General features: G+C 43.9%; 1 pseudogene; it reads left to right on the forward strand.

Annotated features, from left to right (window-relative positions):
* The first annotated feature begins 533 nt into the window (after positions 1-533).
* LOC107280732 (uncharacterized) lies at positions 534-17,404 on the forward strand (annotated as a pseudogene).
* The last annotated feature ends 1,679 nt before the right edge of the window (positions 17,405-19,083 follow it).

The raw sequence follows: 19,083 nt of genomic DNA on the forward strand, positions 1-19,083 counted from the left end.
TTGGCAATCATTTTGGATGGCTTAGATGGTGATGCTCATGCATTGTTGGATGAGGATGAACTATTTGATGCAATGGGTTTCAAAAATACAGATGAGAGAGCAGCAGCAACAGCAATACAAGAAGAAGCTGCACTCCCTGTTATTCCAATTGAGATTCAACAAGATATGATAGATGCAGTCATTGTAGTTAGTGATGAGGTACCTGCTGACCCAGAACTTGTTTGGGATAGGGATGATCCACCAATGGAAGTAGGGACAAAGTATCCATCAATGAATGAGTTCAGAATGGCAGTGAAACAGCATGCAATTGTTAGTGAGTTTGAGCTTGAGACTGAAAAATCTGATCCAGATAGATTTCGAGGAAAGTGTTCTGCAAATGGTTGCCCATGGAAAATCAGAGCAAAGACGCAGGCTGATAAAAGTGTCAGGGTATTATACTAACTATTTAATTGTTGTTAAATTGTACATTATGCTGTATGCATTGATTTTGTTTACCTAATAAGTTGCTAATATGGTTTGCTTGTGCAGATCCAAATAAATGAGGAGGATCATCACTGTGCTTCAAGAAGCAGGGTTCTTGGGAAGATGGCATCTCAAGCTTGGGTGGCTGAAAGGGCTATTCCATTTTTGAAGAAGAAGAAAGACATGGGTGCAAAGGAACTTCAAGGTAAGCTACAGGAGACATACAAGACCACCATAGGCTATCAGACAACGTGGTATGGTTTGCAGAGGGCTAAAGATAAGTTATTTGGAAAGTTTGATGATTCATTTGATTGGTTGTATAGGTTCAAGGCTGAGATAGAAATGAGATCCCCTGGTAGTGTAGTTGAGATTGACATAGTTAGAGTTGGAGATAAGGTTCACTTTAACAGATTCTTTTGTGCTTTCAAAGCTTGCATAGATGGATTCTTAGAGGGCTGTAGGCCATACATTAGTATAGATTCTACTGCTCTCAATGGAATGTGGAATGGACACATGCCTGCAGCCAATGCAATAGATGGGCATAATTGGATGTTTCCATTGGCTTTTGGTCTTTTTGATTCAGAGACCAAAGATAATTGGGTTTGGTTCATGGAGCAATTAGGTAATGCAATAGGGCCAGTAGAGAATTTAGTTGTGCATACTGATGCTTGCAAAGGCCTAGAAACTGCTGTAAAAAAAGTTTTCCCATGGGCTGAACAAAGAGAGTGCTTTAGGCACTTGATGGAGAATATGAATAAATTGTTTCATGGGAACATATCTACCCTATAATTCACCAACTACACTCCTACACTCCTCATTCATCAAATCCGACGATCCAGAATCATCGAATCCAATGGCTCGAGATCGTCCCACGTCTCCCCTCCGTACGCACCCCTCTCCCCTCTCTCTCTCTCTCTCTCTCTCTCTCTCTCTCACCCTCCTCTCGGTCGCTCCCCTCAACCGCAGCCGCCTCCTCGATCCACGCCGCCGCCACCTCGAGCCACGCCATCAATCATCCGCGACTCTGCGTGACCGCCTATGATCTAGGCAACGGAGATCCTCCTCGGCTCCTCGCGCCCCGGCGGCTGATACTCTGCGGTCCGCGCGTCCGGCGTTGTAGGGAGAGGATATCCTCTGAGGGGACATTGGCGGCGGTGATCCTGCACGCTTGTACGAATGACTTCACACCTAGAATTACTGACGACCACGTCCGGCCACCGTGTACGGATGACTTCACACCTTGAATATGGATCTGCTGCTGCAGTGCTGCCCAAACAACTGTCATCTATATTGCCAGGTAACGAATGATTTACGCGTCGACATTGTCCATGTGGACATGCTGCGGTCGAATGTAGCAACACAGAGACCCAGAGCAGACATTGCTCTGCTATATATCCTCCTGAATAGGTTACTGTATTAGCCCTTTGCACTGTACGTGCTTGTGAAAATGCGCATAAGCATTATAGTAATAGATGGAATTTTGGTGCACCTATCACTCTGTTAAGTAATAGATAGAACTTTTCTGATGTGAGAGTTAAGTTGATTTAGTTTGTGTACTTTCTTTCTACTTTGGACTTTTAGGCAAAAGAGAACTGTGTTAAGCTGTGTATGTGTCCTATATAAACTGCATATATGATTTTGACTGCTTATTCATTCAAAATATCCATGTTACTTGAAACAGAAATCTGCATGGGATTAGTGATGTTTGTTGATGTACTTCTAATATTTTACTCTAGAAAAGTGAAGCATACAAGAAAATCTTACTGTTTAGTAAGAATTTTCTGATTTGTGTTTTGGTGTATGCTACAATGTAACATATATGCAGAGAGCGGAAGTCTTTTATTTTCTCTATCACCTGATCTTTTATGTTAGCTACAGTTCTATATTTTTTTTTTGTTGGTTAGGAGTTGAAAGAATGACAACAGTGATCGATCATACTAGGACATACAAAAATAGATTAACATGGAAACGTTGTTCATGTGGGCATTTCATTCCACTGCATGGGATGGACAACTGTTTGGCTTCCTCTGCTGCTGTTGCTATGCTGAGTTTGCGATTCATCTGCTGTTGGTGCCTCAATTCCTCATGAACCATTTGTCTAACAAGTATAAATTGCTCAGGACAATTTGAGATTGACTTACAAAGTGTACAGATGCAGCCTACTGATCATTTTTAGGAAATAGTTCTGTCATTACAGATTTCTGGGTAGATTTGAATATCATAAAGTGACTGTAATTACTACTTGCCTACCTTTTCTTTTACGGATAATCCTTTTACATCTGTTTGCAACTACCGGTGGCAGGTCTTTTGTTTGAATCTCTCTGATTTCATTAGATAACTGAAACACTAATCTCACAATACATGGAATGTTTATCTACAAATGCTATACTTTACTGTCCTGAAATATCTCCGCAGGTTAGATAACCTTTCAAATATGTACAAGTCATCCATGCGAATATAAAAGTGTATTTTCATGTAGGAGGGTGGCTGATCTAGCTACAATAGATTTGATGCTGTATTTTTCCATATAACACTACAACCCCATGCATCTTTTTCTTTGTGATACTGATATTACACAAAGTCTGAGGAAAAAGCTTTCATGGATGTTCAGCAGCTGTTGGCAATATATGTGTTTAGCTGGACATCAACAATTTTCTTTTCTTTTTTTAATAATGGCATACAGAAGACAATTCCAGTTCACATCTCTTGGTTACATGATTTCAGTTTCAGATAAGCCAACACCTGATCTTGGAAAGGATTCATTTAGTCTTTGTGCATCCATTTTCTTATTATTTAGTCAATCCGCGTCGCCAAGGAACCATGACTGCTGCGAGATGAAAATTTTCATTATGTATATAAGAGTAGCAAAGAGAACTTGGATTTGAACGCTGGTGTTATACTTCTCTTGATCTGGCATTTTTTTATTTCTTAAAATTAATCTCATTTTATATATTGTCTTTTGGTTGCTTAATATAAATATTACCGTAGCGTTACCACGGACATGCTACTAGTATGGGAAAAAGATGTGGCCTGCAGCTAGGACATACATGCTTCAGAAGCATCAAATGTGGATGGATGAAGTGTTTGAATATAGCTCAGATGTCAAGCCATGGCTTGACGAACATCACAACCTACTGTGGGCTAGAAACAAGTTTTCATGTCAGAGCAAGTGTGAATATATCAACAATAACATGGCAGAGTCATGGAATGCTTGGATCAAAGGTTTGAAGGACTTGCCAATCGATGCTCTTGCTGATGCAATTAGGGAGAAAACCTTGATTCTTTTTTAGAAGAGTAGGATCTCTACAGCCCTCAATGGAGTGATTCTTCCTGTGGTGATTCACCAGTTGAATGCAGCCTCAAAGGGGTTAGGCCATCTAAAGGTCACTAAGGGTGATCCTTACCAAGCTGAGGTTACAGAGATACATAATGATGAGGAGCTAACAAGGCATGTGGTGCACCTTGACAAGTGCACTTGCACCTGCAGGGAATGGCAAGTTACTGAGAAACCTTGCCAACATGCATTGGCAGTAATCACAACCGTGAGGCAACCAAATATGGAGAAATATGTTGATAAGGCTTTCTCTGTGCTCAGATTTCAAGCAGCATATGCATCAACCATCCCTAACATTACAGACAAGAAGCAATGGCCTCAAGTTGAGAAAGAATTCAAGCTTCTTGCTCCTGTGTCCAATGTCATATCTTGATTTTCGTTTTAGGATTTATAAATTATTTAATAAATTATTATTAGAATTTATATTAAATGTTCATTAATTTACAAGTAAAGTTAAATGTGGGAAATAAAATTTCCTAAATATAAAGTATGGCTGGATTTAATTTTTATTAAATTCGCCATAGTTAATTATACTCTCTGGATTTTTTTTTTTGATTTTTCGGAGCTCAATTCTTAATTTTAATAATACAAAGAACCTTTTAGTAATTATCCACATATTAAATTAATCATTAAATGGTCTGATTATAATATTGTTAAGTACTTTGAGTGTCCAAGTATTTTCAGGATTTTTCTTGAAATTATTTGAGCATTGGAAGTATTTTTAACAATTCAAAGATCATTTTAGTGATTAATTTAATTGGAAAATTAATTAAAATTCCCCTTTTCCTTTTCGGGCTGAAACTGGAAAAGTCTATCTGTCATCCTCAGCCCATCTCCCTCTCTTTCCCGAAGTCCAGTTTCTATCCTTCCTTCAATCCGGCCATCAAGAAGAAGCCCAGCCGGAAGTCTGTTTGTCCTCCCTGTCGCTACAGTGGCATCTTCAACCTCCAGCCAGCCATCCAGAGCCCCTGTTCTTCCCGATCCGGCGCCATTTTCCGCCATGTCCATCGCACCTGAGCGACCCCATGTCCAATTAGTTGAGGGGAAATATTCCACCTATCTTCCTCTTGCTTTTCTCCTAAGGAATTGGATTTTATCCCTTTGATTCGAGTTCAAATCGGCCGGATAAACTTTATCCCAAACCGGCGAACCTTAACTAATCCGCCGCCAAATCCTCTCGGGTCCGAGCCGATCTTCCTCCAGCTTTGCCTATAAATAGAACCTCCAAGCCCTCCTCTTTCGTTTCCATCCCCTAGCTCGAGTTCCCGTGCCCTAGCCGCCTCTCCCCGCGCTAGCCATCTCTCTCCATCGCCGGCAGTGATGTCGTCATGACATCGATAATCCTTTTCTGTATAAGGCTAAAATCAGTTTAATCTTGTAAAATTCATAACTAATTCATATGAACTCGGAATGAGGCCGTTTAAATCTCTAAATTCATCTAAAATCATGATCTACATGTTTGTTTACTTTTATGTACTGTTTATTTGGTTTTTATTAGTTTTTTTCATCATTTTGCGTGTTAGCTTGTCGTTTCTGTCGTTGCGAAGGTTCGTGAGTGCGTCGGAAGTGTTCAAGAAGATTAATTGAAGACCGATTATTGCAAGCCAAGTCACGCAGATCCCAAACACAATCCTTTGAGCATATTGATCATATATTTAAATTCTCTATTTATTTCAACTGTGCATTTATTTTCCAATGTCACCGTGTGGTGTGAACTTATTCCTTTGGTGTTAGTTCTGTGATTTTTGGGAGATATTTTAATCGCTACTTTAATTGGATTTCTCGACTAGGGACAGTCTAGGGTTTTAGTGAAATTTTATTTGGAGTTTATTCGATAGTCAGTCGGGAATCTATTGGGTGATATGCACTAAGTCGTGTCTATGTTTGATGGGGCAATTTTATGCGCATCATTTTAACTATGCATCTATTTTATGCATTAATTTATTGTTTAGTCAGTTGCATTAGTGTCTATATCTGGGTTCATGAAAAATGTTCTATGCATAAAAATCATCATGCTTGGTTATTCTTTTGAGTCTTTTGTTGCTTTGTTTAATTTGGATTTGAGCATGCATTGATTCCTATCCCTTGCCTACTTTAGATATCAGTCCTATCCCTCGATCGCAAGCACTGCTCCGAGCTTCAGAGTCGCCGCCCTTAGCTTTATCGTCTTCTTAGTTTTGTTTGCTTGCTAGTTTCCGTGCTTAGGTTTGTTGCTTATGGGTTAGTCGGCGGTCGATATCATATGTCAGTGGTATGGCTGCCTCAATTAGAAGTTGTTTGCTTCCTTTTCAGTGTTTTAATGAAGATAAAGATAATTGCACTTTAATTTATAAGAAAGATTAGTTTCTAAGCCCCCTGTTTTTCCTCCATTTCTCATATTTCTACCTATCCCCCTTTAGATGGTGAAGACAAGGAATGGTTCTCGTGACTTCACCAACGTCAGTGGCAGTGAAGAGCATATCAGTTTAGCACGTGCCAGCGATACATCTAACGACAATTCATCTCCACCGCATGAGAACCCAACGATCACTCAGGTGTTGGACAATCAGACTCAGATGATGACAATGATGATGCAACAGATGTAGCAACGGTACCATCAGGTGTTGCAACAGGTGCAGCAACAAGCACAGCAGCAGCAGCAGCAGAACCTGCGGTTTGGTCTTCCACCATCCCAGTCCAAACTGCTAGAGTTTCTCCGTATCAAGCCACCCACTTTCTCAAGCACCACCAACCCAATCGAGGCCAACGATTGGCTCCATGCGATTGAGAAGAAGTTGAATCTTTTGCAATGCAACGATCAGGAGAAGGTTGCTTTTGCTACACACCAGCTGCAAGGTCCCGCTTCTGTTTGGTGGGACAACTACATGGTGACCCGTCCAGCTAGGACGGAAGTTACTTGGTCAGAGTTTTGTCAGAGTTTTAATAAGGCACAGGTTCCCGAGGGAATCATAGCACAAAAGAAGAGAGAGTTCCGTTCTCTGCAACAAGGAACCAGAACAGTTATAGAGTATCTGCATGAGTTCAACCGCCTCGCGCGCTACGCTCCTGAGGACGTGCGCACTGATGCCGAGAGGCAGGAGAAGTTTTTGTTTGGTCTTGATGATGAATTGACCAACCAGCTGATCTCCAAGGATTATGAGGACTTTGAGAAGCTGGTGGACAAGGCTATCCGTCAAGAGGAGCAGTGCAACAAAATGAACCGTAAGAGGAAGGCAGCTCAGCTCAGTACTTCCCAGGGGATCAGTCAGAAGCCTCGCTTCATGATGGGACATTAGGGTGGACCTTCCACCATGATTATCCGGCAGCATCGTCCTTACCACCTGGGAAATTTCAACGGTATCAACAACAGTGGCAGTCACAGCAACAGTGAGCAGCACAGCCTCAATCCGACTCCAAGTCCACTAATGATTCCAGCTCAATCAGTTCAGCCAGCTCTGCCAGCCCAGCCAGAACAGCCCAAGGAGTTTGGAGAAAGGCCCGAACTCTGCTTCAATTGTAACGAGCCCGGACACATGGTTGGTACGTGCCCGAAGCCAAGACATGCCGGACTCAAGTTCATTCAGGCCCGTGTCAATCATGCATCTGTAGAGGAGGCGCAGTGAGCACCAGAGGTTATATTGGGCACATTTCCCGTCAACTCGACACCGGCAGTAATATTGTTTGATTCTGGTGTAACTCATTCCTTCATTTCCAAGCGTTTTGCTGGTGCACATGGGTTATCTTTAGTGAAGCTTAAGATACCAATGCGAGTTCATACTCCTGGAGGTGGCATGACCACAACTCACTACTGCCCATCAGCGACAGTTGAAATTCAAGTGGTGATTTTTCCAGCCAACCTCATTCTTCTCGAATCCAAGGACCTAGATGTCATACTTGGAATGGATTGGCTGACAAGGCACAGAGGAGTGATTGATTGCGCTAGCCGCACCATTAAGTTGACCAGTGCGAAGGGAGAAGTGGTAACCTTCTAGTCTCCAGTACCGTAGAAGCCAGGGATCAGTCTGAACCAGGCCACAGGTGAAGAACAAGAGGTAGCAGTGGAGAAAACCACTAAGAAGTTGGAGGATATTCCCATAGTCAGAGAGTATCCAGAGGTTTTTCCGGAGGATCTGACCACAATGCCACCAAAAAGGGATATCGAGTTCCGAATTGACTTGGCACCGGGAACTGCACCGATCCATAAGAGGCCGTACAGAATGGGAGCCAACGAGTTGGCAGAAGTCAAGAAGCAAGTTGATGAACAGCTACCGAAGGGATACATTCGCCCGAGCACGTCGCCTTGGGGTGCTCCGGTAATTTTTGTGGAAAAGAAAGACAAAACCAAGAGGATGTGTGTCGACTACCGCGCACTCAATGAGGTTACTATTAAGAACAAGTACCCTTTGCCAAGGATCGATGATCTGTTTGATCAGTTGAAAGGAGCTACTGTGTTCTATAAGATAGACCTGCGATCAGGCTATCACCAGTTGAGGATCCGTGAAGAGGATATTCCAAAGATAGCATTCATCACTCGTTATGGGTTGTTCGAATGCACAGTTATGTCTTTCGGACCCACTAGTGCACCTGCCTTCTTCATGAATTTGATGAACAAGGTGTTTATGAAATTTCTGGACAAGTTTGTCGTGGTTTTCATCGACGATATACTGATTTACTCCAAGTCCGAGGAAGAACATGAGTAGCATCTTCGGTTGGTACTTGAAAAGTTAAAAGAGCACCAGCTATATGCCAAGTTCAGCAAGTGTGACTTCTGGCTTAAGGAAGTTCAGTTTCTCGGTCACATCGTGAATGCTCAAGGGGTAGCTGTGGATCCAGCAAATGTGGAGTCAGTCACCAAGTGGACCCCACCAAAGACAGTCACTCAGATTCGGAGTTTTCTAAGGCTAGCGGGCTATTACCGCCGGTTCATTGAGAACTTCTCTAAAATTGCGAAGCCAATGACACAGCTATTGAAGAAGGAAGAAAAGTTTGTCTAGTCTGCTGAATGCAATAGAAGTTTTGAAGAACTCAAGCGACGGTTGGTATCTACACCAGTTTTAATTTTGCCAGATCAGGCGAAAGATTTCCAGGTATATTGGGATGCATTCTGCCAAGGGATGGGGTGTGTGTTGATGCAAGATGGCAAAGTGGTTGCTTATGCTTCACGTTAGTTGCATCCTCATGAAGGCAACTACCCGACCCATGATCTGGAATTGGCCGCAGTTGTTCATGCTTTAAAGATCTGGCGGCACTATCTCATTGGTAATCATTGTGAGGTATATACGGACCACAAAAGTCTAAAGTACATATTCACTCAACCTGATCTGAATCTCCGACAGCGAAGATGGTTGGAGCTAATCAAAGATTATGATATAGGAATACACTACCATCCCGGCAAGGCTAATGTGGTTGTAAATGCCTTGAGCAGGAAGAGTTACTGCAACGTCGCATGGGTAGAGGAACTATGCTGTGAGGTTCAACGTGATTTGGAACATCTAAACCTTGGTATAGTTGAGCACGGATTCGTGGCTGCCCTAGAGGCACAACCCACACTGGTGGAGCAGGTTCGCATAGCTCAAACAAGTGATCCTGAAATAGCAGAGCTCGAAAAGAACATGAGAGTTGGAAAAGCCTGAGGTTTTGTTGAGGACGAACAAGGAACAATCTGGATGGGAGAAAGATTGTGTGTACCTGAAAACAAGGAATTAAAAGACCTGATACTCACAGAGGCTCATCAAACTCAATATTCAATTCATCCCGGCAGTACTAAAATGTACCAAGACCTTAAAGAAAAATTCTGGTGGGTCAGTATGAGAAGGGAAATAGCTGAATTTGTCGCACTCTGTGATGTCTGTCAGCGAGTAAAGGCAGAGCACCAAAGGCCAGCAGGTTTGCTACAACCCCTTCAGATTCCAGAATGGAAATGGGAAGAAATCGGAATGGATTTCATTACGGGTTTGCCCAGGACGTCATCGGGGCACGATTCTATTTGGGTAGTCGTTGATCGGCTCACCAAAGTGGCTCACTTCATTCCGGTGCATACTACCTACTCAGGGAAGAAGTTAGTGGAGCTTTATTTGGCAAGAATTATGTGTCTACATGGGGTACCTAAGAAGATCGTGTCTGAATGAGGGAGCCAATTCACTTCAAAGTTCTGGCAGAAATTGCAAGAAGAATTGGGAACCCGTCTGAACTTCAGCATAGCCTTCCATCCGCAAACTGATGGCCAGACTGAGCAAGTTAATCAAATATTGGAGGATATGTTGAGAGCCTATGTGCTTGACTTTGGTGGAGCATGGGACAAAAGCTTGCCATATGCCGAGTTCTCTTACAACAACAGATACCAGGCTAGTCTGCAAATGGCACCGTTTGAAGCACTGTATGGACGGAGGTGTCGTACTCCGCTCTTCTAGGATTAGACAGGGGAACGCTAGTTGTTTGGTATTTAAGTTTTAAATGAGGTAGAAGAGAAAGTCAGAGCTGTCAGGGAAAGATTGAGAATCGCGCAATCTCGACAGAAAAGCTATGCAGACAACCGCCGAAGGGAGCTCGTTTTCGAAGCAGGGGATTATGTGTATCTCCGTGTCACTCCGCTCAAGGGAGTACATCGCTTCCAAACCAAAGGAAAGTTGGCACCACGCTTTGTGGGACCATATCGGATTTCGGAACGCAGGGGTGAAGTTGCTTACCAGCTTGAGCTCCCCTCCAACATGCTTGGCATTCATAATGTGTTCCACGTCTCTCAGTTGAAGAAATGTTTGAGAGTTCCTGAGGAACAGGCAAGTCCGGATCACATCGAAATTCAGGAAGATCTGACGTATGTGGAGAAGCCGACCGTATCCTTGAAACCAACGAGATAAGGACCAGAAACAAGGTAATCAGATTCTGCAAAGTTCAGTGGAGCCACCACTCAGAGGAAGAGGCCACTTGGGAAAGAGAAGATGAATTGAAGGCCGCCCATCCGCACCTCTTCGCCAGCTCTTCCGAATCTCGGGGTCGAGATTCCGTTTAAGGGGGGTAGGTTTGCCATGCCCTGAAGTTTCCCTCTTTTTCTTGCTTTTGAAAAAATGGTTAAACAAATTGCCCGAAGAAATTGTTTAATTAACCTAGAGCTAATTCCCTAATTAATAAATGCATTCAATAATTGAAAATGGCATTGTGGGATTTTTCTTGGGTTCCACATGTCACAATTGATTAATAGGATTTTTAGTGGAATTTTCAGAGCCCTATAAGTAATTTTAACCAATTAAAATTCATTAACCACAATATTTAATCCCAGGAAAATCTTTTTCCTTTTTCTCCATTTCATTCCCTTCTTTTTCTTTGTTGGGCCGTCGGCCCAACCTCCCTCCCGCGCGCCCTCCTTGCTGGGCCGGCCCGAGGCCGTGGCCCAAACCGCGCCGCCCTTCCTCCTCTCGGGGACGCCGACAGGTGGGGCCCACCTATCGGGGTCATCCCCTTCCTCCAGCCGACTGCGCCTGGCCGGCAACCGCCGCTCCCACGTCGCCGTCCGTGTCTCCCGCGCCCACTCCGCCCCACTCCGCGACCTGCGCCCATGTCGCCGCCCCTCCCCCACCACTTCCCGCTCTCGCGCGCGCCCAAAAATGGGCGGGATTCGATTTGAATCCCGTCCCCAACTCTCTCTCCCCACTCCACCATGTCACTGGCCAAATCGGGGGGGTTTCCCGGTCGTGTCCGCCCCTCCCGAGCCAGTATAAAGCTTCGCCACAACCCCTCTCTCGTTTCCCTCACTCGCCGGCCTCTCCAGAGCTCTCCACCGCTCCCGCACCGTACACCCACCCGCCGCCGCCGCCTCTTCCACTACTCCGGCCGCCTCTAGCAGCCGCTAGTGCCGCCGCCGTCGGGTTCGCGCGGCCGAGGTCCACCTCGTCCACCTCCCCTCCGTCGAGTTCCGCCACCGGAGCCCACTTCTCCCCGCGCTCTTGTGAGGTTCCACCATTACCGCCGCCTTCGGCTATGCTTTCGCTCGCCGTGGACTCCCTCTCTCACTCTAACCTCTCTCTTTTCCTCTCTTAGGGTGTCCCGGAGCTCGGTCGCCATTCGCCGTCGCTCTCCGGTCGCTCGCCGTCGCCGTTCGTCGTCACTTCCTCCCGCGCCGGCCGAACCCCGGTGAGGCACCCCCTTCCCTGTTTTTCCCCTTCCTCTCCCTCCTAGCGCCGAGCCGCGCCGCCGTCGCCGTTCGGCGCTTCGCCGTCGCACCGCCGCGTCACCGGCCGCCGTCGTCTTCTCGCCGGTCGCCGCCGTCGGTGGCCGATTGCCGCCGCCGCATCGCCTCACCGGCCGACCGGTTTGAAGCCGAGCCAAGCCGACCGGGCGTCTGCCCCTCCCCTTGAGCCACTGCCCAGTGGGGCCACCACTAGCCGGTGCCACCTCCTCCCCCTTTCGCTGATGTCAGCCCTGGGCAATATTGCGCAATAAATTAATTAAGGACTGTTTCTTTATTAGGAAAAACACAGTTTATCTTCTAAAATTCATAACTAATTCATCCGAGCTCCGTTTAAGTCCATTCAAGTGTCAGTAAATTCATAAAAATCCCTAGAATCCATTAAAAATGGTTTTGTTTCCTGTTTCAGTAGTCTTATAGCATGTTTTGCTTGTGTGCTTTGTTTGTCGCGTAGATTTCGGCGGTTTCGTCGATCCACGGTTTCTCGAAGACGTTTGCTGAGGTCTCATCAGTGCGAGAGCAAGGCAAGTCATGCATTACAATTGATCATATTGTACCCAATTTACAAATATCCCGTATTTCTATTAAATGTTGCATTCTTTTACAATGTCATGTGGGAGGGGTCCCCTTACTCAGCCATATATTGTTTACCGTATGCCATTGATAACTTGGGTATCAAAATGATTAGATGTTGGTTTAGGAAATGCTTAGCCATACTTAGTTTAACTAGTACACAAATGGGGATCACATTATTACATAGATTTTGACTATTAGCATAGCTTTGGATTTGTACCACCGCAATGGTGTTAGTTAATTAAAATACACTGAAACACCCATGGCAGTTAAGGACCGGTTCACGGAAAACCCTGGGAGACTTATCGTGCTTACCACAAGCGGGAGTGGGTAACTGCTTGATCTGAAGTATAGCTCGACCCTTTCCTAGGCACCGGTGGGGAGGGTGGGCGTGATGGAGTTGGGTCGGCCAGGGTGTCCGATTGTCCAGCTGCCGGATTCACCGCGGTGCAAGAAGGGACCGCCCACTGCCCGTTGGGGGTGGGGGTGAAACCTTAGCATGGTGTGGATGGTTAGGGGAGGGTTATGCGGAGGGTCTTGTCACGATTTCCCCCTTTGCAGTATCATGGTGATACTTCGGGGCATGGCGACATGTGTGGAATCGTGTCTTGTGGGTACAGTTGTACACCTCTGGCCAGAGTAAAACTATTCGAATAGCCGTGCCCGCGGTTATGGGCGATCAACCAGATTCACCGTGATTAGTCTCACCCCTAGTTTAGCTTAATGAACTGGTGTAGTTCAGGTGGTTGGTTGGGCCTGTTGCAACGTGGTGTAGCGTTGGACAGTGATTGGTTAATATTGATTAATTACTACAACTGTTTTACTGCTTTCCACTTCTGCTTTTAAATGCCTGCTTTATGCAAATGAACCCTTAGCCTCCTTTAGTTATATCCTGCATCATACCTCCTCTTCCGGTATGACTTGCTGAGTACAGTGGGTAGTACTCAGTCTTACTCTCTTTCCCCCCACACCAGAGCTGAAGATCTTCCTAGTGGGAGGTGTCTTGTCGAAGTTGGTTTCGTCGCTGCCGTCAAGGATTGCCTGTGGTGTGGAGTCGCCCCGCTGTAAAAGTCAAGCGTCCAAGTCTAGCTCGTTCGATCTTTCCGCTGCATTTGTAATCTTTTATATTTTTGTAAGATGTAGATCTGTATGTTAATAATTGTCGTTTGTGTACCTTGGCTGGTCCTGGACAGGGATTTAATGCACATTTATCGTAGAAATTCTAGTTCGTGAATTTCTGGGCATGACATTCGCCATAGTTAATTATACTCTCTGGAATTTTCTTTGATTTTTCGGAGCTCAATTCTTAATTTTAATAATACAAACAACCTTTTAGTAATTATCCACATATTAAATTAATCATTAAATGGTCTGATTATAATATTGTTAAGTACTTTGAGTGTCCAAGTATTTTCAGGATTTTTCGTGAAATTATTTGAGCATTGGAAGTATTTTTACCAATTCAAAGATCATTTCAGTGATTAATTTAATTGGAAAAGTAATTGAAATTCCCCTTTTCCTTTTCGGGCTGAAACTAGAAAAGTCTATCTGTCATCCTCAGCCCATCTCCCTCTCTTTCCCGAAGTCCAGTTTCTATCCTTCCTTCAATCCGGCCATCAAGAAGCCCAGCCGGAAGTCTGTTTGATCTCCCTATCGCTACAGTGGCATCTTCAACCTCGAGCCAGCCGTCCAGAGCCCCTGTTCTTCCCGATCCGGTGCCATTTTCCGCCAAATCCGTCGCACCTGAGCGACCCCATGTCCAATTAGTTGAGGGGAAATATTCCTCCTATCTTCCTCTTCCTTTTCTCCTAAGGAATTGGATTTTATCCTTTGATTCGAGTTCAAATCGGCCGGATAAACTTTATCCCAAACCGGCGAACCTTAACCAATCCGCCGCCAAATCCTCTCGGGTCCGAGCCGATCTCCTCCAGCTTTCCCTATAAATAGAACCCCAAGCCCTCCTCTTTCGTTTCCATCCCCTAGCTCGAGTTCCCGTGCCCTAGCCGCCTCTCCCCGCGCTAGCCATCTCTCTCCATCGCCGGCAGTGATGTCGTCGTGACATCGTTAATCCTTTTCTGTATAAGGCTAAAATCAATTTAATCTTGTAAAATTCATAACTAATTGATATGAACTCGGAATGAAGCCGTTCAAGTCTCTAAATTCATCTAAAATCATGATCTACATGTTCGTTTACTTTTATGTACTGTTTATTTGGTTTTTATTAGTTTTTTTCATCGTTTTGCGTGTTAGCTTGTCGTTTTCGTCATTGCAAAGGTTCGTGAGTGCGTCGGAAGTGTTCAAGAAGAATAATTAAAGACCGATTATTGTAAGGCAAGTCACGCAGATCCCAAACACAATCCTTTGAGCATGTTATCCTTTATTTAAATTCTCTATTTATTTCAACTGTGCATTTATTTTCGAATGTCACCGGGTGGTGTGAACTTATTCCTTTGTTATGGCCAATTTGCATTGAATACCCTATTCCTTGATACCTTAGGTAATAAATTGATTAGCTTGAACCTTATATATTGGTTTGGTTTAGCTAAAAGCTATATATATATAATTGCTTAGCCATGCTTAGAAACATGAGCTCATTAATGGGATGAATTATACTACATTGTTATTTATGGTTATGTTTAATGGTAGCTCACGATGGTTAATCGTGTTATGATAATTAATTGATAATTAAAATTTGACAATGGTGGGTTGTGAGCACATGGTTTTGAAGGTCGTGCTCATGACAATTAAGGACCAGTTCGCGAGCCACTGTTGTGAGACATTAACCGTACCAACCACAAGCCAGCGTGGGCAACGGCTTTACCTTTTGTATAGCATGATTCATTGCGGGGCACCAGACTGAGAAGCGGCGAGAAGTTCGTGGGGGTCGCTGGGGAGTCCATGCCTCTAGTTATATTTTTAGAGGGGGTGATTATGATCCAGAAATGGTGCACTGTGGTGAGTTGTGTTGTGCAGAGGGTATTGTCACAGCCTCTATTCGGGTACTTTCCAGTATCGCGACGCATGGTAGACATGATGTTGAGGCTGTGTCTTGTGGGTACAGTGGTACATCTCTGGCCAGAGTAAAACTATTCGAATAGCCGTGCCCGCGGTCATAGGCGGGTTGAGCAATGTTTTTCGTGATTAGTCTCACACCTCTCACAATAATTATTGATGCTATAACTGGTAATAATTTGCTTAGCTCCTGGTTTGGAGTTAGATCTGTACAGCCGGGTATGGTTGTTCAGAATGGTTGGGCCTGAGCAGCATGGGTGGGCTGTTCAGTGTTGATTAAAATTGATGATTAATTACTATACTGTTTTACTATTCTTAAATATTTGCTAAATGCTGCTTTTGCAAATGAGCCTATATTATGCCATCCTTTGGTATCCTTGTACACTTGCATATTTGATGTGTGGCTTGTTGAGTATGTCATATGCTCACCTTGCAATAATCAATCAACCTCAGTTGAAGAAAAAGGATCCAGAAGGATAAGACGTTTGGCTTATACTCCAGTTTAGCTGCCTGTGGGAGTGGAGCTGAAGCCATCGCTAGACCGTTAATTCCGCTGCTGTTTTCTTTTCTTTTGTAAGTATGTAATGATGTTATTATGATGGATTTGTATATTAAATTATCAGTTTGTGTACCTCGGCTAATTCCTGGACGAGGGTTTTATGCACAAATAAGTTCGGAAATTACTAGTGAATTTCCGGGTGTGACATCCAAGAAAAGAAAAGTGGGTAGGCAAAGAAAGAATAGGATGCCATCTGCTCTTGAGAAGGGCAAGGGGAAGGCTACAAGGCAAATTAAGTGCCCAGAATGTGGTGTCTTTGGACACTGGAAGGGAAGTGCTAGATGTGAACTAACTGGCACAAAAAGAGGTGTGCTGCATTTTCATCTCAATTATTATTCATTTTCTTGCTGTTATATGCTAACTGTTTTTCTTTTGGCAGGAAGAGGAACAAGAAAACAACAACAAAGGTGGGAAGGAAGAAATCAAAGGGTGTTAGTGATGAACAAGTAACTACACCAAGAACAAGAGCAGTTGCAGCTAGAGAAGGAGCTGCAGAAACACAAGTGCAGCCATCACAAACAAGCAGCCCTGGACCAGTCACTAGGAGGTAAGCACCATTATGCTCTTTTCATTTTTCTCCGGCTTTCATTACTTATCATTACTTATTATGCACTGAACTAAACTTCTTTTATTATTTACACCATCACAAACACCAGGAGGTTGGCATTGGAGCTTGACCAAAGCTCTCAAGTGCAGCCATCACAAACAAGCAGCAGCCCTGGACCAGTCACAAGGAGGTAAGCACCATTATGCTCTTTTCATTGTTCTCTAGCTTTCATTACTTATTATGCACTGAACTAAACTTCTTTTATTATTTACACCATCACAAACACCAGGAGGTTCGCATTGGAGCTTGACCAAAGCTCTCAAGTAGCTCCAGCTATAGTGGAGCCACCCAAGAAGCTTACACCCAGAAAGAAGCTCGCAAGCAAGAAGAAAAGTGCAACACCACCTAGACTTTTGGATTGAAATTTGTCAACCTGCTAGTGAAATTGGTTATTTGTGGTCTACTATGGCATGATATTTTGGAAAAACTAATTGCAAGTCATGTGCGATGATATGTGCACTTTGGTATGGCATATTTTGCTATGTGGTGTGAATATCTTAAGTGTATGGCCTAACGAACTTAAGTGTATGGCCTGATGTTGCTATTTCTATTATTGTGCTTTTGTAATGATGTATGGCCTTGCGTAATGGCATGAAACTTGTTATGTATGGCCTTCACAGTAACTCTGAACTTGATAGTGGTTATGAACTTGGTAGTACTATTTCTAACGATGAAGAAGTTATTCTAGGATAAAAATTGATTTTTGTTGTGCATGTGTGTTAATGATGCAGTATGTTATGTGTTGAGAACAAAGTTGTTCTCAAGTTATTATGTTTTATCATTTATTCATGTGTGTAGTTAATTTAATTGTATTATGTTGGCTATTAACCACTTGCGAATGGAGGGGTAAAATTGTCATTTCACTAGGCTGGTCCATGCTGGCATGCTGATGTGGTGCTCCAACTCAACAAAAGTGGCAAAAAATTAGGGCGTAATCTCTCTCTAGTGGCAGATATGTTATACCAAATCTAATAGTGGCATATGGAGAGTTGGCACTCATAAGAGTGGCAAATAGTTAAATTTCCCCGGGAAGCGAGAGAGTAGAGAGGAGGAAGAGATAGAGAGAGAGAGAGAGCGAGCGCTCATTCTCTTGCTCAGAGCGGCGCAAGTGTGAGGCACGCGAGGTGGGGGAAGGAGACGGGCAGAGGGAGGAATGGGCCGGGGGAGATTTGGCCCACAGGGAAGAGGGAGGATTTTTAGACTTTTGCCGAAGGGGTTTGGTTTGGAGAGGATTTGGATTGGAATTTGGAATTTGAAATTGAATTGGGCATTTGGAAGAGATCAAAAGGGGGAAATTTGGATATTTTTGTGGAATCGAGACAAGTTGTTTAGCGAGGATTCGAAGGGATAGATTGGACGTCGGAGTTTGATTTCGGAAGCTTGATTTGGAAAGGGAATTTGATGAGGTTGTTTTTTTATGTCAAGGAGAGGGAACAATGGAATTTGAATTGATATCCATGGCACGACTTAGACTCCCACTCAAAGAAAGAAATTTTCACAGATAGGGTTTTGCCGAATTAGTTTTTAACGTCTCGCAAAAAGCGCGGCGTTACAATATCCAGCTCGCCTTCACATTGGTGGCGAGGCGGTGCCTCAGCAGTGCGACGACGGGGCCTTCTCACTCATCCACGCCACCAACCTTAGCCCACACTCCTCCCCCATCGGTTGTGCTCCTCGAAGGGGAGGACGCCGGCCATGCACTTGAAGAGAGGAGGTGAGCGAGGGGAAGTTGTTGCTGACATGTGAGGCTTACGTGGGTTCTACGCTAGCTCAGCTACCACGTTGGACAACACCGAGAACAAAACCGCCTAAGGACCTAAAGTGATCCGGTTTTGTAAGTTGAGGATGCTATATATCTGGTTTTTCGTTTGAGAAGCGATTTTGTAATTTGGTGACAAGATGAGGGACCTTCTGTGTACTTTTTCCTATTTTTTGGAAGGAAAAAGTTCATTTTATGTCCCTCATCGTGACATCGAGTTTGGATTCGTGAATGTCACACCCGAAAATTCACAAGTAATTTTCAAACTAATTTGTGCATTAAATCCTCGTTCAGAAATCAACCGAGGTACACAAATCGACAATTTGAATATAAAATACTAAATAAACTAATATGATAAATACTTACTGAAGAGGCACTTAGTCCTCACAATGAAGAAAACTGCAGCAGAAAAGAAAATCTAGCGAAACTTCAACTCCACTTCCACTTGCAGCTTAACTAGGATCTAGGCCAAAGGTCTTCTTCTTCTGGATCCTTTTTTTCTCCAAATGAAGTTGATGATTATTACAAGATGAGTACATGGAAAACTTAGCAAGCCACATAACAAATATGCAAGTGGACAGGGATAATAAAGTATGTCATAATATATGGTTCATTT

This window comes from Oryza sativa, chromosome 4 (genome assembly GCF_034140825.1).
Source record: "Oryza sativa Japonica Group chromosome 4, ASM3414082v1".
NCBI classification, from domain to species: domain Eukaryota; kingdom Viridiplantae; phylum Streptophyta; class Magnoliopsida; order Poales; family Poaceae; genus Oryza; species Oryza sativa.